Source organism: Molossus molossus, unplaced genomic scaffold (genome assembly GCF_014108415.1).
Source record: "Molossus molossus isolate mMolMol1 unplaced genomic scaffold, mMolMol1.p scaffold_m16_p_2, whole genome shotgun sequence".
Lineage (NCBI taxonomy): Eukaryota > Metazoa > Chordata > Mammalia > Chiroptera > Molossidae > Molossus > Molossus molossus.
Genome location: NW_023425355.1, coordinates 134176220 through 134204078, shown reverse-complemented (window position 1 = coordinate 134204078; position 27859 = coordinate 134176220). Strand labels below are relative to the sequence as shown.

The 27859-nt window shown below is 38.8% G+C and overlaps 1 pseudogene; it reads right to left on the bottom strand.

The window, feature by feature from the left end:
- Positions 1-8784: 8784 nt before the first annotated feature.
- Positions 8785-27859, bottom strand: part of LOC118635546 — a 71857-nt pseudogene continuing 52782 nt past the window's right edge.

The window sequence follows — 27859 nt, the reverse complement described above, 5'->3', positions numbered from 1 at the left end:
AATCCGCTTAAGGGCTGTTTTATTTCCAGTTCACCCTTCCTCTTAGAGTGTATGTAGCCCTTTGTGGTCCTGACTGATAGCTTGAGATATTTACCAGAACCCTTTTCCCAGGGCAGTCTGAACTCCAGATTTTGTGCCCTTATGCTCTGCTACGCTTAGCTTTTCAGCCTCTCAGCTGCTGCTTTCACTTCTGTAATTGGCAATTGCCTTAATGGTAAAAGTATTCCCAAGTGCCTGTCTCAAGTCTCTTAACTTCCATTTTTTTCTGGATCTTGACTCTGCAAATTCTCACTGCCTTGGTAGTTCTTTGATTCATTCAAGCTAAGTTTTTTAAAAAATCTTTTTTATCCCCTAGCTTTTCTAATTGTTCTCAGCAGTACTGTTGGTCTAAAACAACCCAGTCAGCTATTACTCCAGGGGAAACTTTTAAAAGTAAAAATCTGGTCATGCTATTCCCTCCTCAGAAACCTTTAATATGTCTTAACTTCTATCCGCTACCCACTCCTACCTTTATTTTTGCATATTTTTCTGAATCAGACATATTATTTTGTTTTCCGTTCTTTTCCTATATTTTGTCGTCTGTCTGGAGTTCTCTTCTGTCCCTTCACTGCCTCAAAAATAAAGTCAATTTCTTCATAAACAACATTCTATTTTTTTTCTTTTTCTTTTTAAAACCTTCACTTGAGATATGCTTCCATTGATTTTTAGAGAGAGAAAGAGAGAGGTGAGAGAGAAACATCGATCAATCAGTTGCCTCCTGTACGTGCTCCCACCGGGAATTGAACCTAAAACCTTTTGGTGTATCAGGCGATGCTCCAACCAACTGAGCCACCTGGTCAGGACAAACCATGCTCTATTTTATTCCTTCCTTGTATTCTTTTTTGTGTTTGACCTCTTATTTTATACATTCTATTTTAGTTGTAACTCTCACATAACCTTATAATTACTTGTTCATATGTTTGTCTTCCTCACTAGAATATGAGCTCTTTTTTTGGCCCAGACTGTATATTATTCATCTTTTTTATTTTGAGCTGCCTAGCGCAGTATTTAGCACCAAAGAGGTATCACATAAGTGTTTTTTTTTTTTTTTTTTTAGACTGAAATGAGTTGGGCTAAAAGAACACGTACATCTGAAAATATAGTTTTGTTTGGAGGTTATCTTTCCAGTCTGTCTTCTCTCAGGAATTAGTGAGGGCCTTAGGTAGGAATGGCCAATTGAAATGTTTCCCTTAGCTTCCTGACTGGTTGGTTGTCCTCTTTTATAATTACTATTTCTCACTGTCTATTGTGTCTAAAGGCGTTGCAGAGTGGTCAACGCCTTATACCAAGCCTGATCTTAACTTTACAGACATTGCAGCCTCTGAATTGTTCAATGTTCAAACTTTAAAGCATAAAGCCCTTAGTTTTATTTCACTGTTTCAACCCATTTGTTCTTTGACTGGTTCTTGTTTTTTAATCCTCACCTGAGGATATTTGCCCATTGATGTTTTTCAGATAGAGTGGGAGGGAGGGAGAGAGAGAGAGAGAGAGAGAGAGAGAGACATTGATGTGAGAGAGACACATTGATTGGCTGTCTCCCACACAACCCCTGACCGGGGCCAGGGATTGAACCTATAATCAAGGTACATGCCCTTGACTGGGAATACAACCTGAGACTTTTTGGTGAGTGGGTTGACGCTTTAACCACTGAGCCAAATAGGCCAGGGCTCAACCCATTTGTTCTTATTAGACCTCCATGGTTTTTCACAAATATTTTTTAGCCCATCCTGGATTTCAATAGAAAATTGACATCTTCTAGGTTGAGTGTTACCTGAAAAAGTTTTTCCTACTGTGTAGAAGTCATTTTCTCTGTACTTATACTCAAGATCTTGTTGTTAAATTTTTCCCCTCTGCACCCTGTTAACCAGCAAGTGTCTGGTGATTTGCTAGTTTATCGTATCATGGCATATGAGCAACATGGCTCTTGAAAAGCTTGGCTGTTCATCAAAACAATAATAAATATTAAAGTTAGAATGTGGTTCAATATATTATTTATTGATTCATTTATATTCTTCTAACCTTCAAACATAGTTTGAAGCAGGTTAGGTAATATAAAACAATGACCACAAAATAAAAATAAATGAATTTTTTAGAACCTTTTTTTACTTTATTGATTTTAGAGAGAAGAAGGGAGAGGGAGAGAGAGATAGAAACATCAGTGAGAGAGGACATTGATTGGCCGCCTCCTGCATGCCCCCCAATGGGGGTTGGGTCCACAACATGGGCATGTGCCCTGACTGGGAATCAAACTGGCGACCTCTTGGTGCATGGGTCAACACTCAACCACTGAGCCACACCAGCCAGGCAAGAATAAATGAATTTTTTTATTTTATTATTATTATTTTTATCCTCACCCGAGGACATTTTTCCACTTTTTGTTCAGGTAGAGTGGGAGGGAGAGAGAGGAACAGAGAGAGAGAGAGAAACATCGATGTGAAAGGAACACATCAAGTGGCTGCCACCCGCACAACCGACCAGGGCCGGGGACAAACTGCAACCGAGGTACGCGCCCTTAGCGGGAACTGAACCCGGGTCTCTCAGGACCGCAGGCCGACGCTGTAACCGCTGAACCAAACCGGCCAGGGCTAAATGAATTTTTTTAAAAAAAGAAAAGGAGAAAAACTAGCAAGAACTCCTTGCTATAAGAAGCTATAGATTTCACATACCAAATCTAGTTCTGTGCCTCCCGGTGGCTAGGGGGAAAAAGAGAAACTTAATAGACTTTATAACCCACATTTTCTCTTGTTAGAATCAATTCAGTATCTCCAGGGAAACTAGCAATATTTTTCTGAGGACATCTGAGAGAAATCAGTTTCTAATCCCAGCCAAATCATCTGACTTTTTAAAAATTGAAGATGTTACAAATCTCCAGTTTTGGTAAAAAGTAGTAGAAATATTTACATAGGTGATTAAAGAAACAAGTAATTTGATTTAAATCATAATAATTAATTTCCTTCTCTTACCATGAAAATGAATGATGTCAGATATGGTTTGGATTACTGTTGTGTTTTCTATAGGATTTCGATTATAATTAATAACCACTGCCAGTATGAACAATGGGTAGATGACACTGTGACAGATATTGAAAATGTGGAAGCGAACAGGACGGGATACATGGAACCTACTAGTCTCATAGTTAAACATAAGAACATATATAGATGTTAAAAGGATGTACAGTGTATCAGTTTCTTATTGGTTCTGTAACAAATCACCACAAACTTGGTGGCTTTAAATACATATTTAGTACAGTTATGGATGTCAGAAGTCTAGAATGAGTCGCAGGGGGTAAAATCAAGGTGTTGGCAGGGCTGCTTCCTTCTGGAGGCCCTAGGGGAGAATCTGTTTCCTTGCCCTTTCCAGCTTCTAGAAGCTGTGGCCTCCTTCCAGTAATTGTACCACTGAGATCTCTGCTTCCATCATCATATGTCCTTCTCTGACAGATCCACCTGCCTCCCTATTATATAATGTTCCTTATGATTGCATTCAGATATTCTTTTTTTTTTTTTTTTATCCTCACCCAAGGACATTTTTCCATTTTTTGTACAGATAGAGTGGGAGGGAGAGAGAGGAAGAGGGAGAGAGAGAGAAACATCGATGTGAAAGGGACACATCGAGTGGCTGCCACCGCACGACCAACCAGGGTCAGGGACAAACTGCAACCGAAGTACGTGCCCTTAGCGGGAACCGAACCCGGGTCTCTCCGGACTGCAGGCCGACGCTCTAACCGCTGAGCCAAACCGGCCAGGGCTCAGATATTCTTTAATTAGTCACATGCAAAGTCCCTTTTACCATTCAGGCAAAACATTCACAGGTTCCAGGGATTAAGATATGGACATGTTTTTTGGGGGCATCATTCTGCCTACCACAGAGTGCAAGCACACAATTGCCATGGTCTTTATATTAATTTATCTCTATCTCTATCTATCTGTCTATCTGTCTGTTTATATTTTTATGTATCTATCTACTGGATATGGCCTTTATAAACATAGTCAAGTTACTTAAAGTCTAGTTTTCAAATTTTCTATCTTTAAAATGTGGCAATAATATCCCATTCAGAGCCCTGGCCGGTTTGGCTCAGCAGTTAGAGCGTTGGCCTGCGGTCCTGAGAGACCCGGGTTCGGTTCCGCTAAGGGCATGTACCTCGGTTGCAGTTTGTCCCCGGCCCTGGTTGGTTGTGTGGGTGGCAGCCACTCGATGTGTCCCTTTCACATCGATGTTTCTCTCTCTCTCTCTCTCTGTTCCTCTCTCTCCCTCCCACTCTACCTGAACAAAAAAAAAAAAAAAAAAAAGGAAAAATGTCCTCGGGTGAGGATAAAAAAAAATATATATATATATATATATATATATATATATATATATATATATATATACCATTCAGAGAATGGTTATGGAGATTAAATAAAGTGGATGTGAAACATTTACCACTATACCTGGCACACAGTAGGTACTTTGTAAATGTTACCTGAATTAAAATTTATATCTAACACCTAAAACTTGTATACTGCAGAGAGTTTAAATCCAACTTGTCAGACTCTTTGGACAGAGAGAAAAATTTTATTCTTCTTTTAGGTTGCTGCATATTTTTAAGAGAATAGAAAATGTGGCTCCAGATAATACTAGCTTTGTGTCCCTTATTTGAAAACTAATCATATGGTGAAATATCAAATGCTTTGGCATTATATTCCATAAAACATAAGGGTGAAATGTAAAAATAGAAAAATAGAAAATCTCAACAATAATTCTGGTAGAAACGACTTGCAACTATTTAGCACCTTATTTTTATTTCTGGAACACTTTCTGTTTGAAGAGCTCAGATTACTTGGGACACATTAGCTAATTCTTATGGTAGCAGATGTAGCTGGTGCAATGAGGGAATAGGTAGTAGCAAAGAAGGGAAAAGGGATAAATCGGGCAGGTGTGACAAGCTAAAGTTTGTGTTTGGAAGCAGTTCTTGGCAAAGGTGAGAATATTTTTAGGTTATCTTTTCTTTTCCTGTGAAAGTCTGCAATACTCTAAAATTTGCTCCATTCTTAGAGCCTAGAAATAGAACCCTGGAAATAAAATGACTGCACGTTGGTGGTTATTGTGGGTTGGGAAGTGAAAGCCAAGAGTGGTGGTGGTTCTAAAACTTTTACTTTGTGATTTCTATGCCTCACCCCCTCTGGCTTCTTTGAGCCCCAGTAGCACATATCAATATTTTTCTGCCTTTTTCTACTTCCCCTGATGTTCCTCCCCCACACCAAAATACCTCCATTTAATCTTTTATTTGGACCACCACTGCCTGACAGTAATTCAGAGTTCTATTGTGCTGTTCTTTTTCATGAGATGTCAATAGATTTCAAAGCTTGGTCAGAAGACAGTACTGGTGGAAGATTTGGATGGCAAAGGAAACACATTTCCTCCATTTTTATTGTGTTCAAATTGCTTTCACTTCAAATCACTTGACAAATTTTTATTGAGGACTATTTCAATAAGCTTTTGGTGCTACATACTCGATATATAGCAGTAAACAACCTAGATATGGCTTCTGCCCTTATGAACCTTATAGGCTAGTGAAAGAGATAAATAATAAATGAGACTAATATGTAAATTAGATCATTAAGGTTGCTACAAGTACTAAGAATGAAATTAGCAGGGTAACAAGATAAAATGCAATAGGATGTAGTTTAGAAGAGGTGGGGACTTGGTCTGAAGAATAGAAAAAAGGTTAGTATGGCTGGAACATGATAAGGTGGGGCAGGGTTTTATAAGATGAGTTTAGGAAGGTAGACACACTTTTCAGTGATGCTTAGAAGCTTGGATTTTATTTTTAAAACAATGGGATGTTATAAGAGGGTTTTAAATGGACGTAATAACATTATCTGATTTATGGTTTAAAAACCACTCTGACTTCTAAATAGAAAACAGTTGAGAAAGGGGCAAGAGTGGAAGTAAGACGATCTGCTAGGGGATGTTGCTGGTCAGAGGTGCTGGTGGAATGGACCAGGGGAGAAAATGCCAATGGATAGATTTGCAATATTTTTGAGGTGGAATTGGAAGGAGTAGCTGTCAAATTGGTAGTGGGGGGTTGAAGGAGAGAAAGGAAACTTGGGTGATCCAAGATTTGACCAACTGGGTGACTGACTGATGGTGCCATCTACCAAAGTGAGAAAGACAGGTGGAGAAATTGATTTTGTGGAGGAAGCGAATTATGAGTTTTTGGTCTGTCAGTAATTTAAAGAATCTTTTAGAGCAGCCTAACTGGCTTCCAAAAGGAGATGTCATGTCAGCAGAAGATACAGTTTGGGAGTATTAGAATATCAATAGTATTTAAAGCTATAGGGCTGCATGAAAATATCAAGGTAAGACAGGGAAGAGGACTCTGGGGCTTATAAACATTTAGAGGTCAGTTGGTGAAGGAAGAACCAGGTAGGGAAAAGTGTGGTGTCACTGAAACCACAAAAGGAAATGATTTCAAGGAGGTAGTGATCAACTGTGTTGACTGTAGCTGAGAGCACATTGAGTTTGAGGACAGAGAGGTGACCCCTGGATCTGGCAAGATGGAGCTTGCTGGTTAACTTGATTGGAGTAGTTTCAGTGATGTGGTGGAAGAGTGAAAGGGAGGGGAAAATGAGGTAAACAAATATAGACACCAGTTTTGGCTTTCACAGCCTTAGTGTTATCTTTTTTAAACTTGTTGGGATGCCTTGGAGCAATCCTGGGGGATGAGTAAAGGTATGGAGGAAAGCAAGAATGTCTATTCCCTTATTTGAGCAATATTTGTTATAAAACACTAATTCAAGTATATTTGTCAATTATATTTGTATTAGAAGTTCTTAATACCTTACTTTTAAGGTGACAGGTGAATCTTGAATCAAACCTTCTGTCCTCTCTCTCTCTCTCTCTCTCTCTCTCTCTTTTTTTTTAATCCTCACCCGAGGACATTTTCCCATTTTTTTTGTTCAGGTAGAGTGGGAGGGAGAGAGAGGAACAGAGAGAGAGAGAGAAACATCGATGTGAAAGGAACACATCGAGTGGCTGCCACCCACACGACCGACCAGGGCCGGGGACAAACTGCAACCGAGGTACGTGCCCCTAGCGGGAACCGAACCCGGGTCTCTCAGGACTGCAGGTCGATGCTCTAACTGCTGAGCCAAACCGGCCAGGGCCTGTCCTCTCTTTTTCCTATTTTTTCCCACTTATCCCTTGAATGAAATATTTTTGGCATGTTCACTTTGTATGTGCTCTATATGTATTATAAACACTCTTGATTGTCTTAGTTTTTCTATTTTCCTTTCCTTTCATGAACTTAAATGAATGATCTTTCTTGTGGTTAGTTTCCATGTATGTGCCTATTTCCTTTCCTTTTTGTACCTTTTTCCTCCTGGGCTTTGTGCGGAGTTCCTTTGGCTGGGTTATTTTTGTATGTCCATTATGTTGCTGTCACATTTTCCAAAATGAGAACACAATGCTGGAGTAAGGTAGATATTCATGGAACAGATTGTAGGGATTGTAGGTGGTTGCTGACTCTAGGGTGAGGATTATTTTTGATTACTACCCTTTCAGTCAACTCCTTTTTTTTTTTTTTTTTTAATCCTCACCTGAGGGTATTTTTCCATTTATCTTCAGACTGAGTTGGAGGCAGGGAGGGAGGGAGAGACAGAGAGAGAGAGAAAGAAAAACATTGATGTGAGAGTGACACATCAACTGGTTGTCTCCCGCACGGCCCGACCACGGCTTGGGACCAAACCGCAACGGAGGTTCTTGCCTTTGACTGGAATTGAACCTGCAACTCCTTAGTTTGCAGGCCGACACTCCAACTGCTGAGTCAAACCAGCCAGGGATCAGTAAACTCTTACTATCATGGTCAGTAATAAATGACACTTTAGACCATACTAGAATGGTGAGAGGAGAATAAGAGCTTTCTATGGGACATGAAGGTCTAGATTGCATACTGTACTTGAGATTGCCGTGCCTTGTCATCCCTGGCACATTCCCAGATTACATTTCTGAGCTTCCCTTGCCATGGGGGGATTATGTGGCCATGGCATTGAGTTTAGGCCAGTGGAATAAGGGTACAAGTGAAGTGATCATCTTTCAGGCTTGACCTATAAAAACTTCTAGATTGATTCTCCATGCTATCTCCTCCCTTGCTTCCCAAGGTACAGAGAGAGTAACTATCCTGCAGTATAAACCAATGTTTTGGGGTTGGTAAAGCCACGAGATGGAAGGAGTTTAAGTATCTGAAGACCATGTGGAAGGCAATATTATACCTAGGAACATACTCTTTGGACTTCATGTGAACAAAAAATCAACTTACTAAGCCATTGAGATTTGGGGTCTGATTATTACAGGTGCTGTTATAACTGACTCTAATATACATTCCTGGTGTGATTTCTCTCTCTATAAATTGGCTCATTCCTCCTCATTCTCCTGGAGTCCCCTCTTCTCACTTTATCAAATTTGACAGCTACTTTGATGACCTGTTTTCTATTTTTTTCTAGCATAAAATATTTTCTGACCATTTCAGCCTGAGGTAATTTCTCCCTTCAAAATATTTTTTTTTTTTTTTGATGGGCAAGAGTAGAGAAAAATGTTTTGTTTAGTAACAAGGAATAAAAAGGAATTTTAAATTTATTTTCTCTTTTCTGGAGACTGAACTGTAGTAGTCAAATAGATAGCAACATACAAGAATTCCCTTGCAGTCCTTGATCTTTTGCAAAAAGGCAAAGATGCCTGAGTTATACCACTTGCAATCATTATTTTCTAGATAGAAGTGCCAGCTGTTGTGCTTTCCAATATATCAGCATTTTCCTTATTATCTTCAGGTTTTGTGACAGGAAACAGAAGTATTCCCTTGATGTTGATGGAGTCTGTGAGAAACGTGGTGACTTGGTCAATACCTGTGCCTCAGCCAACTGTGGGGAGCTGCTCATATTTCAAGGCAGTGCGTATGTTTTCACCTATGTACATGTATTTCAGTGCAGTGCAGAAGTTCTCATCATCACCAGTGGCCTTGGCCTTGGCCTGTTCTTTGAAAAGCTGCCGCTGCCTCATGATGCCATTCAGCTTGGTGTAGATTGCATATTTCCTTCATGACAAAAACTCAAAGCACTCAGTCAGACCCTCTTTAGAGTGGCGCTATTTTGCCAACGGGCTCATTTTCTGCAGGTGATCACAGATGAATGTAGGATTGATGCACGTCACTTCCAGGAATTCCCCAATAAGCTTATCAAGGAGCCTGGCGATGGTCCGAGGAGGGCATTCAACATATGTTTCCACAAAGATAGCATCAAGAATTTTACAAGTTTCTTGAGTTTTAAAGAGGTTAGTTTCTAGCAGCTTCACCCCCAGGGCGTTCTCAAGCTTTTCTACTATGCTGATTCTTTGGGATGGTGGGGTAAAGTCAATCTTGTAGACTTGACCCTCCAGGCCATCCGGATGTTAGGTAGCCTTGTAACTGCTAGTAATGTGCTTCATTATCCCTGAAATAATTTTCTGCATGATTTCCATGAGATCGTGATAGTCTGAGTAGGCCATGCAGAACTCACAGGTGGTGAACTCAGGATTGTGAGTCAAATCAATTCCTTCATTCCAGAACTAGCATCCAATTTCATAAACCAAGTCAATGCCACCAACCACCAGCATCTTATGGTAGAGTTCTAGAGCAATTCTCATATATAAATTCATGTCCAGCTCATTGTGGTCGGTGATAAAAGGTGTGGCCACAACTCCCCCTGAGAAGATGTTCACTATGGGAGTTTCAATCTCTAGGAATCCCAACTCATTCAAGAAATTTCTTATTTATGTGATGATTTTACAGCAGATGATAAAATTTTGCCTCACAAAGGCATTCAGAATCAAGTTCAAGTATCTCTGACCATATTGTGTTTCCTTGTCTGTGAGGCCAAAGTGAAGATGAGGTAACATATGCAAGTAAGAAGACAGCAGTGTGATCTCTTAGGGAATGATGCTCAGTGTACTCTTCTTGGTTTTCCCAGGATTCCCTTGAACTCCAATTATGTCTCCCTGATGCAGTTTGTTATTAATATGAATAAATTTTTCTTTGTGATTTAGAATTCCTAGAATTGGCTATGACTTGCAACTTGACCTCTCTCCTTGAGGTTCACAAAGATGAACTTTCCCCCCAAAGCTCTTTTGGCATGGACCCTACCTGCCACCTTTAAGGTGATTTTATTCAGATGGTTCCCAGGCTTCAGGTGACTGTATTAAGTAAGTGAGCAAGACATATACATGGAACATGTATAGGTATGGGTCTTTCCCAATGACTTTTAGTTGGTAGACTGCTTTACTGCAGATCTTGTAGTACTGGTTTGGGTCCAGGCTCTCCTCTCTGGCACCCACATCATTGTTAGTGGTGTGGCTGGTGGAAGCAGCATTGGCCTGGCTTAGTTGATTCTCACTGAGCTCCTCTTGCTTGGCCTCCTTCTCCTTTTTTCTCAGCTTTCAGGTGTCTCTTTAGCTTGTTTTTGCTCCGTTTCAGCTGTCCACTGTCCACATTCATCTGAAGCTCCTGCACCTGACCTGAGAGGTCTCCCTCCAAATTTCTAATGTGACTATTAGATTTAAATAATGAAAAGATCACAAGCTCTTAATACTTGTGTTACTTTGGATAAGTTACTTAACCTGCCTGAGGTCACTTTTCCTTTTCTGAAAAAATAGGCATTATACAGTCATGAGGCTGAAATGAGGTGATAAATGCAAAGGGCTTAGAACAGTATGTAGCATGTAGTAAGCACTCTATTATTAGGGTCAGTCGCCTACCAGTTTAGTTTAATTCTATACACTGAAATCCTAATTATGTCAAACACTGGGCTAGTGCAGTGGATATCACACTAAGGGATATGCTGTAGCATTAATTAATACATTAATGCAACTTATCTTCAATGGCATTTATTGAGCATCTACTATGTACCAAAGATTGGGCAATGTACTGTTGGGGATATGAATATGCCCCCAAGGAGGTCAATTACTTTCCATGTCCCCACAAGTCAGCAGATCAAATCAATTAATATTATTTGAAGAATTGCTTAGGAATATTTTTATTTCTTCTCCAAAGCTGAATTCCTATAGGTTTCAGGGGCATAACAAAATCCCTTACCTCATAGGGCTACTGCATAGGTCAAATGGTAAAATATATGGAAGTGCTCTGTAAACTTGAACATGTAAAGCAAATGTTTATGAAGATGTCAGTTTTCAAATCATTAAAGTTCTTAAAAAAATGTTCAACTTTGTATGATTTTGTCTTCTCCCCAAATTGAATATAAGCTTATTGTAGGTGAGATATGCATTATTTCATCTTTGTAAATCTCTGATATCTATCAGTGATCAGTAAAGAACAAGAACTCGATAAAATTTTATGGTCTATATTTTGCCCAATGAAGACCTTTGACTCTTTCCCGTTTTGGTGATTTTCTGCAAAGTAGTACCCATATACTGGGTGGAGGATTTGGCTACATTGGTTTCAAGAGAAGAAACTCATTTAAGGCATATTGTTGCTGTGGAAAATATATTTTAAATCATATTCTTCATTCTCTGAGAAAACTATCTTGAGTTTTAAAAACCAATTTTCAATGAAGAATCTGACAGGCAAGGAATGATTATTGAGCTCTTGGTCTGATCTGTGCATCTGTAGACAGTGTTGAATAAGCTGTTAATCCTTCCATCTTTATAGGATATTTTAGGGATGCTCATGGTGAGGTCATGCATATCCATTTTTGTAGTGTTCTCCCACTCTACCCACTCACCATGTGTTCTGGTGCTGTGATATTTTTGTCCACTCTCATAGTACTCTCTCCTTCTTACCTTTTTCCTTCTCTCAAACCCAGAAAAAAGAAACTTGGTTCTTCAATTTTTCCCCCCAAATTGAAATGTGACTGAGATTAGGAAGGAGGGCAGTGCTAATTTTCTTCCACACTTCAGATTGATGTTGAAATGACTCAGAGTAAACAGCTTGATATTCTGTAAAAAAACAATTCTTCAATTGAAGAAAAATTGTATCAATGATAAGAAAAAAAATGTTTATCTGAAAGAGATTTTCTTATATTCCCAACTTTCACTTTTAAATTCTTTCTGTTGTTAATGCCTTTCATGCAATTTCACGTATGCAGAAGGATTTTCTATAGGAAAAAATATCGAGTCATGCTCTTTACAATGATCCTAGGTGTGACTTAAATTAAGATGTATTTGTTTTTTTTCTTTTTAAAATTAATTAATTTATTTTTGGTTACAGATGTTTCTCCTTTTTCCCCACTGATTCCCCCCTACCCCTCCCTCCCACCCTGTCCCCAGCTTTGTTGTCTATGTCCATTGTTCATGTATACATGCATATAAGTTCTGAGGTTTATCTCTCCCCCACCACCCCCTCTTCTGGAGATTGTCAGTCTGTACCCCACTTCCACATCTCTGGGACTACCCCATTCCTCAGACTGTTATGTTCATTATATTCCACAAATAAGTGAGATCATATGATACTTGTCTTTCTCTGTTTGGCTTGTTTCACTTAGGATAATACTTTCCAGGTCCCTCCATGTCATCTCAAAGGATAAGAGATCTTTCTTACTTACAGCTGCATAGTACTCCATGGTGTATATGTACCACCACTTTTTTTATCCATTCATCTACGGACGGACATTTGAGCTGTTTCCAGATCATAGCTATTGTAAATAGTGCTGCTACAAACATGGGGGTACATATAATCATTCTGATTGGTGTTTCAGGCTTCTTAGGGTATATTCCTAGAAGTGGGATCACTGGGTCAAATGGAAGTTCAATTTTTAATTTTTTGAGGTAACACCATAGTGTTTTCCATAGTGGCTGCACCAGTCTGCATTCCCACCAACAGTGCACTAGAGTCCCCTTTTCTCCACACCCTCGCCAACACTTGTTGTTTGATGATTTGTTGATGGCGGCCATTCTGACAGGTGTGAGGTGATACCTCATTGTTGTTTTAATTTGCATCTCTCTGATGATTAATGATGTTGAGCATTTCTTCATATGTCTCTTAGCCATTTGTATGTCCTGTTTGGAGAGGTGTCTATTTAGTTCCTCTGCCCATTTTTAATTGGGTTCTTTGTCTTCCTTTTGTTGAGTTGTATGAGCACTCTATATATATTGAAAATTAATACCCTTATCTGATATATCATTGGCAATTATGCTCTCTCATACAGTGGGTTGCCTTTCCATTTTGATGATTGTATCTTTTATTGTACAGAACCTTTTGAGTTTTGTTGTAGTCCCATGTGTTCATTTTTCCCTTTGTTTCTGTCGCCTTAGGTGATTTATCAGTGAAAATTCTGCTGCATATGATGTCTGAAATTTTGTTGCCTACATTTTCTTCTAGGATTTTTATGGATTCATGAGTCACATTTAAATCTTTTATCCATTTTGAGTTTATTGTTGTGTATGGTGTAAGTTGATGGTCTCGTTTCATTTTTTTGCATGTAGCTATCCAATTTTCCGAACACCATTTATTAAAGAGGCTGTCTTTACTTCACTGTATGCTCTTGCCACCTTTGTCAAATATTAATTGAGCATGTTGCCTTGGGTCCATTTCTGAGTTTTCTATTCTGTTCCATTGTTCAATCTGCCTGTTGTTGTGCCAGTACCAGGCTGTTTTGAGTACAGTGGCTTTGTAGTATAACCTGAAATCTAGTAATGTGATCCCTCCAACTTTATTCCTCTTTTTCAAGATTGCTGTGGCTATTTGAGGTCTTTTTTGGTTCCATATGAACTTTTGAAGTATTTGTTCTAGTTCTGAGAAGTATGTCATTAGTATTTGGATGAGGATTGCATTGAATCTACAGATTTCTTTGGGTAGTATGGACATTTTAATCATGTTAATTCTTCCAATCCATGAATAAGGTATGTGCTTCCACATTTTCATATCTTCCTCTATTTCTTTTTTCAATGACCTGTAGTTTTCTCTAAAGAGGTCCTTTATTTCTTTGGTTAAGTTTATTCCTAGGTATCTTAATTTCTTTGCCACGATGGTAAATGGGATTTTGTTATTTTAAAGTTTTTTTTTTAGTTCATCATCGGTGTACAAGAATGCCATCCATTTCTTGACATTAATTTTGTATCATGCTACTTTGCCAAATTCACTTATGTATAAGTCTAGTAAATTTTGATGGAGTCTTTAGGGTTTCCTATGTATAGTATCATGTCATCTGCAAATAATGACACTTCCTCCTTTCTAATTTGATCCCTTTTATTTTTTCTTCCTGTCTGATTGCTGTGGCTAAGACTTCCAGTACCATGTTAAATAAGAGTGGCAAAAGTGGGCATTCCTGTCTTGTTTCTGTTCTTAAGGGAAATGCTTTTAATTTTTGCCTATTAAGTATGATGTTGGCTGTAGGTCTTTCATATATGGCATTTATTATGTCAAGATATGATCCCTCTATTCCCACATTGCTGAACATTTTATCAGAAATGGGTGCTGGATTTTGTCGAATGCTTTTTCCGCATCTATTGATATGATCATGTGGTTTTTATTCTTCATTTTGTTTATGTGGTGCATCACATTTATTGATTTGGAAATATTATACCAGCCTTGCATCCCTGGGAAGAATCCCACTTGATCATGGTGAATAATTTTTTTGATGTATTGCTGGATTTGATTTGCTAGTATTTTGTTCAGGATTTTGGCATCTATGTTCATCAGGGATATTGGCCTGTAGTTTTCTTTCTTTGTAGTATCTTTTTTTTGGATTTAGAATTAGAATTATGTTAGCCTCATAGAACGAGTTTGGAAGTCTTCCTTCTTCTTGAAATTTTTGAAATCTTTTGAGGAGAATGGGTATTAGTTCTTCTTTGAATGTTTGGTAAAATTCTCCCATGAAGCCGTCTGGGCCTGGGCTTTTGTTTGCTGGGACAGTCCTGATCACATCTTCAATTTCCTTTATTGTTATTGGTCTGTTCACGTTTTCTTTCTCTTCCCGGTCCAGTTTTGGGGGACTATGTGTTTCTAGGAAGTTGTCCATTTTGCTTAGATTGTCGAATTTGTTGCAGTATAATTGATCATAATATCTGTTAACAATTCTTTGTGTTTTTGTGTTTTCAGTTATTACTTCTCCTCTTTCATTTCTGATTTTGTGTATTTAGGTTCTCTCTCTTTGTTTCTTGGTGGCTCTAGCTAAAGGTGCATCAATCTTGTTTATCTTTTCAAAGAACCAGCTCTTTGTTTCATTGATCCTTTGAATTGTTTTTCTTTGGTCTCCATGTCATTTATTTCTGCTCTGATCTTTACTATTTTTTTCCTTCTACTTGCTCTGGAGTTTTCTTTTTGTTTGCTTTCTAGTTTTTGAAGTTGTTAGGTTACATAGTTTATTAGAAATTTTTCTTGCTTCTTGAGGTAGGATTGTAGTGTTATAAACTTCCCTCTCAGAAATGCTTTCACTGCATTCCATAGATTTTGTGTTGTTGTGTGTTCATTTTCATTGGTTTCCAGGAAGTTTTTAATTTCTTCCTTATCTCCATGGTAACCCATTCATTGTTCAATAACATGCTATTTAGCCTCCATGTGTTCCAATGTCTTTGCATGTTCTTGTTAAAATTGATTTCTAGTTTCATGCCATTGTGGTCTGAGAAGATGCTTGATATAATTTCAGTCTTGAACTGGTATAGACTTAGTTTGTGCCCTAACATGTGGTCCATCTTTGAGAATGTCCCATGTGTACTTGAGAAGAATGTGAATTCTGCAGTTTTGGGGTATAATCAATTCTCTGTAGATATCTATTAAATCCATTTGATCTAGCACTTCATTTAGAGTCTGTGTTTCCTTGTTAATTTTTTGTCTAGAAGATCTATCCAGTGATGTCAACGGGGTGTTGAAGTCCCCTGCTATGACTGTATTGCTGCTGATTTCTCCTTTGAAGTCCTCCAGAAGATTTTTAATATATTTTGGTCCTCCTATATTGGGTGCATATATATTTACCTAGGTTATATCTTCCAGTTAAATAGACTCTTTCAATACTATGTCATGGCCTTCTTTGTCTGTAGTTATGGCCTTCATTTTGAAATCTATTTTATCAGATATGAGTATTGCTACCCCAGGTTTTTTTCCTTTCCATTTGCTTGAAAGATTTTTTCCATCCCTTTACTTTCAACCTATGTGAGTGTTTTGTTGTGTGGTGGGTCTCTTGTAAACAACATATATGTGAGTCATGTTTTCTTATCCTGTCAGCTACTCTGTGTCTTTTTATTGGAGCATTCAAACCATTCACATTTAAGGTGATAATTGATATGTACTTATTTATTGCCATTTTTCTTTAGTGTGGTTTTATTTTTCTTCCTATTTCGTCTACTAATTACAGCAATCTTTGTAGCATATCTTGCAGTGCTGGTTTGGTGTTAATATATTCCCTTAGCCGTGTGTGTGTGTGTGTGTGTGTGTGTGTAAAGCTCTTTATTTGACCTAATTTGAATGATAGCCTTGCTGGATAGAGTAGTCTTGGATTGAGATCCTTGTTTTTCATGACCTTGATTAATTCATGCCACTCCCTTGTGGCCTGTAGTGTTTCTGTTGAGAAGTCAGCTGAGAGCCTTATGGGGCTTCCTTTGTAGGTAACCTGTTGCTTATCTCTTGCTGCCTTTAGGATTATCTCTTTGTCTTTAATTTTTGGCATTTTAATTACTATGTGTCTTGGTGTGGGCCTGTTTGGGTTCTTCTTACTTGGGGCTCTCTGTGCTTCTTAAACTTGAATGCCTTCTTCCCTCACCAAGTTAGGAAAGTTTTCTGTCACTATTTCTTCTCTAACCCTGGCCCATTTTCTTCCTCTTTGGGGACTCCTATGTTACGAATGTTATTACATTTCCAGTTGTCCCACAGTTCTCTTAAGCTATCGTCCTGTTTTTTAATTGTTTTTTCCTTTTGCTTTTCTGATTGGTTGATTTTTTTCTACCCTCTCTTCTAATTCACTGATTCAGTCTACAGCTCCCTCTACTCTGCTGGTTAGTCCTTCCAACGTGTTCTTCATTTCTGCCATGTCATTCTTCATTTCCACTTGGTTGGTTTTCAATGTTTCTATATCTTTATTCATGGGTGCTGATGTCCTTACTCATGCTGTTGATCTTCCTCAAGATCATGATTCTTAATCTCCCTCTGATAATTTGCTTAACTGCATTTCATCTATCTCATCTTTGATAGAGTTCTCTTGTTCTTTCATTTGGGATTTGTGTTTTTGTTTCACCATTTTGGCTATCTCAGTGTGTTTTGGAGCCTGCCAAATTTTCCCTGTGGGTGTTGGTGTTCTGCTGTTTATGGCTCCCTCTACTGGGTTTGGATGAGCCTGGGTGGGCCCACGTTCAACACCACTGTCAAGTTTTACTTTCCTGGGTAGATTTGCAAGCCCAGGAAATGTTCAGTTATCCTTTAGCTTTTTCCTGGTGGCTAGTAGTCTCAGTTACTCTGTGCCTTGGAATGTATCCCTGGTGTTCTGCATAAGAGGATTTCCAGAGGGTGGGATAATGCTGGTTGTTAATGAGCCTCAATTTGCATTTCTTTCCTTACCTGGGAAAGGCTGAATCTCCCAGGGTCAGGGTGGGGGTGCTGCTGATTTTCCCCAGAGCTCCGGGAAGGAGCACACTGGCCACTGTCCTTTGTGGCCTCAACTCAGCAAAAACTCTGAGTGCCCTCCAAATCCTGGGTGTCCCCACAGAGTTCCAGACCAGCCTGCCCTCCCTCTGCAGTAGCCCCCAGGTGAGTGGCTGTGGCTATTTTAGTGCTCTGTCCAGGTTCTCTGGGCTGTGGAGCGGGCTTGGTCTTTATTCCCCAAGGGCACTGCTCACAGCTAAGAGTGAGTGTTGGTGTCCCTGGGCTCCCAGCCTGCCACCTCACGCCTCAGCAGATCCTACTAGTGTCCCTGGTTATATGGTCCTGTCCTGCTGCTTTTCTGTTGCTTTTTTTCTGAGGATTTGTCTTTATTTTAGTTGTAATTCCTGTTTTGTCCTGGGAAATCGTCTGTGTAGATTCTATTCACTCTGCCTCTATTTTCCAATTGTCTAGGCCTATGTTGTACGCAGCTGGGTCGCACAGGTCTTTCTGTTGCCCCTGCACCCTGCAGGTCCTGCGGGTGAATGGACTGTACAGTCCCTTTGGGGACCTGTCTCTATGCCTAAGTTATGGGCTGCTGGGTCGCACAGGCCTCTCTCGTTCTTCAGCACCCCACAGGCCCAGTGGGTAACTAGATCATTCAGTCCCTGCTGGGTCGCACAGTTTTGTCTGGTGCTTCAGGACCCTGCAGGTCCCATGGGCAGGCAGCTGGATTGCACCAGTCCCTCTGGGGCTCCATCTTCCCACTGCTCATGTGAGCTGGTGGACTGCACAGGCCTCTGTGGAGCCTCAGGTCCCGCAGCTGGAGGCTGGGGAGTGCTGCTGCCCTGTGGGGCTCAACTCCTGCTCAGCTTTTGCTGTATTTTTTGAGGATGGGTCTCAGCTGTTGGTCTGTGCTTCTGTTGCCTGGGAGTGGATGTCTTCTCCCCAGCCTCTGTTGCTGGGGGTATATCTCCACTCTGATCTGGCCGCTACTATGGGGGATGGTGCTGGGCTCAGAGCTGTCTGAGGCTTCTGCTACAGGCACCTTGGGAGCTCCACCACTGTGCACCGGTCTTTGTTGACACAGAGTGTCCACTGGTCCGATGGTGCCAGGTGTGCTGGGCCCTATTTGCTCCCACTGCTTTCTCCCATGGAAGACCTGTCGATCTTCCAAAATGGTGGGACCTCCCCGCAGCGCAGGGAGAAGTGCCCTGAAGGGCCGCTTACTGTGGTAGCCGGCCTGTCCACAGCACAGGAACTTTCTGCTCAGTGTCTCTGCACTCCTGGGGTTTGGTTGTCCACCTTCACGTCCACTCACACTCTCTCAAACACTAGCTCACTCTCTCACACACTCACCCTCCCTCCGATCCTGCTGGCCACCATTTCTCTTCTAAATTAAGATGTATTTGTATAGAATTGAAATAAGATCTCTTTGTTGTTGGTCCAGCACCACGGACAGAGAAAAGGCTTCTAGTCTATTTCTCTATAAAGAACAGCTTGTAAGTCCTCAGTTCACCTTGCCCTTATATTAAATAATGTTATGTCAGGTCTTATCCCAGAACTACTGCCTCTTTGCATTTACTATTTTTGAATATTCTAGATATCATTTTTTTCTTTAGCTATAGGTAGTTTGAGATCAATTAGACTCTCATTTTATGAAACAACTACTTTTCAAACTCTATTCTCTCATTAAAAAGTTATTTTGAAATTATTATAGATTCCGAGGAAGTTGCAAAAGTGGTACAGAGAAGTCCTGAATATCCTTTACCCAGTTTCCAATGCAGGGTTGTCAAATTAATAAAAAAACAGAATGCCCAGTAAAATTAGAAATTCAGATAAACAATCAATACTTTCTCAGTATAAATATTTTTAGTATAAATATTGTTCTAATATTTGGGACATATTTATACTAAAATCAGTTGTTTTTCTGAAATTCAAATTTAACTGGGCTATTTCTTAAAAAAAATTAGGCCATATCTTGTTAGGGATGTGAAGTCAAATTACTGTGTTTTAAAGTTACTTGGAATAATTGTTCTTTGTCCATATTATAACAGCAACTGGATAAATAGTTATGTTCATTTATATAATTTTACTTTTGAATATTTTAGAAATTGCTTTTAAATTTAATTTTGTTTTAGATATTATTTACATGTTTCTAAAGTCATATTTACATAAATACAATTTCAATTAATTATTCCCTAAACTAATTAAAATTAGTTTGCTCATTTCTATGTTTTTAAAAAAAGATTTACTATCATTTTCCTAGGCACCACACTGTTATGAATATTTTATAAAACATTTTTATGAAATAGAATGAATGATTCCATGAAGTCAGCCTCTATAACATTGCATGGCCTTCTTTTGAGTTGCTTTAAAACACGTCACCTTTTATTCAACCTAGAGAAGAACTGGAATTTTATGCTAATTAGCCTCCTAGTTTCTTCCATTTTGTACATGACCAAAATTATTTTCACAAAGTCTTTAAAATAGAGAACCAAGAAGGGAGTTTTGCAAATGTAATCCTAATTTAGGTATTTAGATTTTGTTTTATTTTTATTTTTTCCATACAGTTGTTTTAAAATGAATTTTTTTTTTATCCTCACCTGAGGACATTTTTTCATTTTTTTGTTCAGATAGAGTGGGAGGGAGAGAGAGAAAGAGAGAAACATCGACGTGAAAGGGACACATCGAGTGGCTGCCACCCACACGACCCAACCGGGGCCAGGGACAAACTGCAACCGAGGTACGTGCCCTTAGCGGAAACCGAACCCGGGCCTCTCTGGACCACAGGCTGACTCTCTAACCGCTGAGCCAAACAAGCCAGGGCTAAAATGAAAATTTTATAAGGACCCGGCTACTTCTGAGTTGACACTAGAATCTTTCCGGTGACTTCAGCACAGGCCAGAAAAGCCACTCAGGCAGACCTGATGAGCAGCTTCTAAAACATGCCCTAATGAGTTTTTCTTATTTTATTTATTTATTTGTATTTGTATTTATTTTTAATAAAATAGATGAGGATATGTTTATTGATTTTAGAGAGAGAAGAAGTTGGGGGGGCATTTATGTGAGAAACATTGATTGGTTTCCTCCTCTGAGTGCCCTGACTGAGAATTGAACCTGCAAACTTTTGGTGTATGGAACAATGTTCCAACCAAGTGAGCCACCAGTTTTTTTTTTTTAAACAAAGTTCTTTTCTTTTGTTTTTTATTAATTAATTAATTTATTTTTGTTACAAATGTCTCCCCCTTTTCACCCACGGATGCTCCTCCCTATCCCTCCCCGCCCTGTCCCCACCTTTGTTGCCCATGTTCATTATTCATACATACATGCATATAAGTTCTGTGGTTTATCTCTCCCCCACTACCCCCTCTTCTGGGGATTGTCAGCCTGTACCCCACTTCCACGTCTCTGGGACTACCCCATTCCTCAGACTGTTATGTTCATTATATTCCACAAATAAGTGAGATCATATGATACTTGTCTTTCTCTGTTTGGCTTGTTTCACTTAGGATAATACTTTCCAGGTCCCTCCATGTCGTCTCAAAGGATAAGAGATCTGTCTTTCTTACAGCTGCATAGTACTCCACGGTGTATATGTACCACTGCTTTTTTATCCATTTGTCTACGGATGGACACTTGGGCTGTTTCCAGATCTTAGCTATTGTAAATAGTGCTGCTACAAGCACGGGGGTACATATATTCTTTCTGACTGGTAAAACAAAGTTATTTTAAACAACTCTGTATGTAGTTTCTATGTTTTGGAATTGTGAGAAGAAGCAATGAATTAATATTTCTTAAAAAAACCTATTTGGGGAGATGGAAATAAACTGTTATTCAATGATAATTCAATTAAAAAATTAACATGAGTTGTTAGTGTGTCTTGGATATTTATGAATATTTTAATTTTAACAAGAGAGATATGACAATTTAAGTGTAACAAATACTTATTATCATTTTGGGATAGTTTTGTGGCTATCTTCTTGCCTCCTATCTTTGACTCTTCTTCTTTTCTGAAAATATAAACCTTAACTTTTGAAATAAAAGTACATTTTTACCTTTTTGATTACTAAAGTAATATATGCTTATTGTAGAAAAATGGAAAGTGATAAAAAGCAAATTTAAAAAATAATAATTCCGTCCGGCCAGTGTGGCTCAGCAGTTGAGCATCGACCCATGCACCAAGAGGTTTCTGGTTCAATCACTGGTCAGGACACATACCCAGGTTGTGGGCCCGATCCCCAGTGGAGGGCAGGAGGAAGCCAATTGATATTCTCTCTCATCAATGCTTCTATCTCTCTCATCCCCTCACTTCCTCTCTCTCTCAAATCAATACAGGAAAAAAATTTTTAATTAAAAAAATAAAATAATAATTCCATTACCCAAAGAAAATCATAGTTATCACTGATGAAATTCTTTCTATGCTTATTTTACATAGATGAGATTAAATTTGCATGTATTCAATTTTATTTTTCTGTTTATCATTGAAATATATATATATATATATATTGATTTTAGAGAAAGAGGAAGGAAAAGGGAGAGAGAAACATCAATGTGAGAGAGAAACATCAATTGTTTTTCTCCCATATACACACTGACTGGGAATCAAACATGCCACCTGGGTACGCGCCCAGACCAGGAATCAAACCTGCCACCTTTTGGTACATAGGACAATGCTCAACCAATAGAGCCACACCAGCCAGGGTGAAACATAAGCATTTAAAAATATTATTAAAAACTTTAAAATAATTTATTGGTTGACCAAATTACTGTGACCCATGTGTAAAAAATTTAAAGAAAATTCAAAATGTGACTATAATCTTCTAAAGACAAATTCTGGAAAAGTGCACTTACTTATTAATCCTATCTTGGAGTTTTATGAACTGTGAGAAATCCATATCAATTTTTAAGTCTTTTTACAATAAATATTTTAAACATATGTCTTTACACCAGTGGTTTATGTTCCAGAACTCCCTGTGGGTCAGGCCAAAGCAAGTTTCCAACTGAGACTACTTCCTTGCATAGTTGTTTTTCCTCTTTCCTAGCCTGCTTCCCTCACTTCCTTTCTCATAAGGACTCTCCTTCAATACATCTTGTGAAGAGCAATCCCTGTCACAGCTTCTGCTTCTAGGAATACCAACCTAAGACAGTTGGTAGCAGGAGTGGTCCTGGAAAGCAGACTCTAAGGATGGGAATCTGGAGTCTGATCACTCAGCTGCTGGTGGCAATGGGAAGGACCTCATCATGGTGGAAGGTGGAGTATTGACAGTCCCCGGAATGCTGGAGTTGCATAGTTGCTAAGTCAGAAAGTGGGAATCTTCAGGACCATCTTAGAATTCTACCAACCTGTTTGAGAACTCTTGTGACACAGCTTTTAACACCCTGGTATAGTCCCAGGAGAACATTTTTACATGTTCCTGGGATAGCTCTTGAGAGCTTAGAAAAAAATGGTAATGGCCTATATTAAATGAAGTAGAGATGTCAGGACTGTCAAAACAGACTGTGAAGTAGGGGGTCAAAAGGCTCCCAGAAGGGGGCATGCTAGACTGGCTCTATTATATAAGACAAGATAAAACAACCAATTGACTATGTTCTTTGGGAGGGACCTATTTTCCAAGGCAATGAGGAATGCACTGGCAAAATAGGTATTGGCATCATTGAATAGCTTAATAGTGGCTTTTTCTGTAGGCCAGAGCTGACAGTAGGAAATGCTGTTGCACACCTGGTTCCCTAGGAGCAATAGAGATGACAGAGTCCAAGAATAGCAGAGGCAATGCTTAATTGACAGAGGCAAATATGAGCATAATAATTACAATGGGCAGCAAGTTCAGAATGGCAGCCAAGGGACCCTGGTTTGCAGCGATCTATGGAGATGGCTAATAGAACATGGTATTTTTAGAAGCAACATATACAGGCAGCCAGCCTTTGTATTGCTTAACATATATAATCACAAAATAACAAGAATGAATGATCAGAATGCTGAGGTCAACAACACAATGGAAAGCCACAGTCATATGACAGGTTCTATACCCAAGCCAGTTCTTAGACCTAGAATGAATTGACTGAAGACTGGGTTTTCATGACAACTACATCATTGCATGATACAGTAGTGATTTCCCAACTTCTTCCCTAAAAAAACTTATGGAGATTTCCTTGACTAATCATGCATGGAGGAAAGGGGAATACTCAGATATTTCTAGGGATGTTTGATACAGAGTCCTAGTTGGTGATGATACTCCAGGATCCAAGTACCATCATGGCCTCCACATATTAGTGTAGGGGTGTATGATGCCAGGTAGTGAATGGAGTCCTGACTCACAGTGGGTTCACCTGGGCACATGAACCCACCCAAAAGTATAAACAGTATGGACACACATAGCAGTTGGCAACCTTTACATTGGGTTCTTGACCTGTGGAGAAGCCCTGAAACTATATCCCACTCCCACTCCCAAGCTAAGAGAGCCAATCACAGACAATATTGCATCTTGGGTGGAATGGATTAAACTATGGGGAAAATAATATGAGTCTTTTTTTTTAACCTTTCTGGAAGGTGGGACTGTTTTATTTTGTGAGGAAAGCATGGATAGGGTACCAGTTGTGTTTTTTTCCCTCCCCACGACCCATCTGTTTTATACTTAGCTGCAACAATAAGGGTTCTGCCAATTTTAGATCTTTATTGTATGTGTGTGTTCTTCTTGCATCTTCATAGACATTTTCATGGGAATCTGAAGGGTTCTGTCTTCAGACAGAATTGTTAGCCAGATGTCATTTAAAAATATATGACTTTTATGGTTTCATGAGTTACATTTAAGTCTTTTATCCATTTTGAGTTTATTCTTGAAAAAATGCTCAGCTTCACTAATCATCAGAGAGATGCAAATTAAGACGACTATGAGGTATCACCTCACTCCTGCCAGAATGGCTGCCATCAACAAATCATCAAACAACAAGTGCTGGCGAGGGTGTGGAGAAAAGGGGACTCTAGTACACTGCTGGTGGGAATGCAGACTGCTGCAGCCACTATAGAAAACAATATGGTGTTTCCTCAAAAAATTAAAAACAGAACTGCCATTTGACCCAGTGATACCACTTCTAGGAATATATCCAAAGAAGCCTGAAACACCAATCAGAAAGAATATACGTACCCCTATGTTCATAGCGCTGTTTACAATAGTTAAGATCTGGAAACAGCCCAAGTGCCCATCAGTAGATGAGTGGATAAAAAAGCTGTGGTACCTTTACACAATGGAATGCTATGCAGCTATAAGAAAGATTTCTTATCCTTTGAGATGATATGGAGGGACCTAGAGAGTATTATTCTGAGTGAAATAAGCCAGTCAGAGAAAGACAAGTATGACATAATCTCACTTATTTATGGAACATCATGAACAAAATAAGCTGTTGAACAAAATAGATCCAGAGGCATGGAAGTAGGGAACAGACGGACAAACCTCAGAGGGAAGGGGGGTGGGGAGAGATGAACCAAATAACTTATATGCATAACCAATGGACACAGACAACAGTGTAGTAAAGGTGCAGGGGGTAGGAAGTGTGGAGGAGGGTGTCAATGGGGGAAGAGGGACGTCTGTAATACTTTCAACAATAAAGCCAAATTAAAAATATGTGACTTAAATAACTTTAAGAATAATTTAAATTTATGATTAAATCACATAAAAATGAATTTTGGCAGATAGGTATAAATGGCTATAGAATTATTTTCTTTTGACATGCCACAAACGAATCTTCAGGGAATTGAATTCACCATAAAATAGTTGCAGTTAAATTCCTTGCACCTACATTCACCTGAAGCTTTTGTAGGACTGTTACAAAATATCTTAGAAATACTGTCTAAGTCTATGATTATGTGATAAACCCAAAAGGTGGGAAATATATGAACATTATTTTGCTGTCACTTTATTCAGATTTCTACTTGTCAGCAACTTGTCCCTTGACTCATTCTCAGATGGCCTCTTGTCTTGGCTTGGGGCAGTCTTCAGTTTTTCACACTTGCTGTGGGCATGGCCATGGTAACTAGCCAGTAAGAATTTATTAAAAACTTACAGGGGAGTCAAATTGTGTGTAGATGGTGACCAGTTCAGGAAATCTGAACCTTTTGAACGTGATGATTTACCAGAAATAGAAGCCTTTAATTCCTGTGTGGACATGTGATAAAATGCTTCCAGTTTGAGTGCCTCCCATGACTCTATTCTTGCTATTTACTTAGTTACAGCATTAAGTTAATGTTACATGCTTGCCAGGAGTGAGGCCACTTAAAATTATTATAAATATGTATTACTTTGCTAGGGCTGCCATAAAAAAGTGCCACAAATTGAGTGGCTTAAAAAACAGAAATTGATTGTCTCACAGTTCTGGAGGTTAGAAGTCTGAGATCAAGGTTGTCAGCAGGGCCATGCTCACTTTAAAGGCGCTAGGGAGGATCTGTTCTAGGGCTTCTCTCCCAGCTTCTGGTAGTTCCTTCCCTTGGGGCAGTATACTTCCAATCTTTACATGGTGTTCTCCTTGTGTGTGTGTGTGTCTGTGTCCACATTTTCCCCCTTTATAAGGACAGTATGTATATTGAATTAGAGACCCATTCTACTTCAGTATGACTTCATTTTAACTAATTATATCTTTAACAATCTTATTTCCAAATAAGGTCACATTTTGTGGTACTGGGGTTTAGGACATTGACATGAATTTTGGGGGAACACAATTCAACTCATAACAGACTCTCTTCCTAAATATTCAGACAAGTGGTTCTCAATATTGGTTGTGTATTAGGGTCTATTAAAGAGTTTTAATAATTCTTATGCCCAGATTGCACCCCAGGCTAAACATATCAGAGTATGTATGGGACTCAGGCACTAGCACTTTTTAAAGTTCTGCAGGTGATTTCTATGGCACTCAGTGTGAAGAACCACTCTATTTGAGCATCCTTCACTAAAAATATAATTTCACCCAATTCTACAGATAAAATGTTAAGAAAATAAAATTACAGTAATATATGAAAATTTTCTCCTTGTTGTTAATAGCAGTAAGATTAGCTTTAGAATCAGGACAAAAATTTTTGAAAAAGTGGGATTATAGGTGATTTTTTTCCTTTTTAATTTTTCTACCAAAAAAAAAAAAAGAACATGGAATTATTGTACAAAACCCACCAATCAATAAACATTTTTCAAAATAAAAAACACATTTCCCTGGCAAGTATGGCTCAGTTGGTTGGAGTGTCATCCCATGAACCAGAAAGTCATGGGTTCAATTCCCAGTCAGAGCACATACCTACGTTGTGGGTTCAATCCCTGGTTAGGGTGTGTGCAGGAAGCAACTGATCTATGGTCCTCTCTCACATTGATGTTTCTCTCTCTCTTTCTCTTTCTCCCTTTCTCCCTCTCTAAAGATTAATAAAAAAAAAAAACCCAAACACATCCCTTTTTCTTATTCTTAACTATCATGGACATACATACATATAAGCATACATAGAAGCATTCCTTCTGGATTTAGTGTCATAAAGAAAACTTGACAAATTCTTGGCCCTACTATCTAATTGCTGATAAGTCAAAGAACTATAGGTGACTCTTTTTAAAACAAAATGATCATTTATGATAGCAGTTCACCAATATTTAATTGATTTATAGGTAACAAATTATGTTGCAAATCAGCTCAGATACCTAGGCATACCTTTCAAAACCAGTTCGTTGTGAAGTTTATTATAGGAAATCATGTTGCTCAACCTTAAGTATTCTAAAGTTCTCCATCTGAAATGGTTTAGAATTTTTGTTAAAGCCAAGGAAGAATTTGGTCACATGCTTTAAATTTTTTTCAGGATTAATTTATTGTGGTCTAGAACTTGTGATCTTTTCGTCTACTCTCTGTGAGTTAGTGGTGACCCAGTATTATTTCTATAAAAGAATGCTGGCCCTGCTCATGGGTAGTCCCTTGGCCTATTCAACTCTTTAATTTTCATAAAAGGTTAATCTCTACTATCCATTAAAGCATATTGTTCTACACTCGACTGGCAACATAGAATATAGTAACACCAAGAACTCATCTGGAAGAAGAATCTCAAGCTTGCTGTCATTCAATGCTTATCTAACACTTGGTTGGGATTTTAGCAATTCATCCTTTAGAAATAAGTGCACACATGTGGAATGGAATATGTTTAAGGTTTGCATTTTTTGTAATACAAAAGATTGAAAACAAATCTATCATTTTTTCTTTTGTGGATTGTACTTCTGGTGTTATATGTAAGAAATCTGCCTATCCTAAGGTCACAAAGATTTTTCTTTTGTG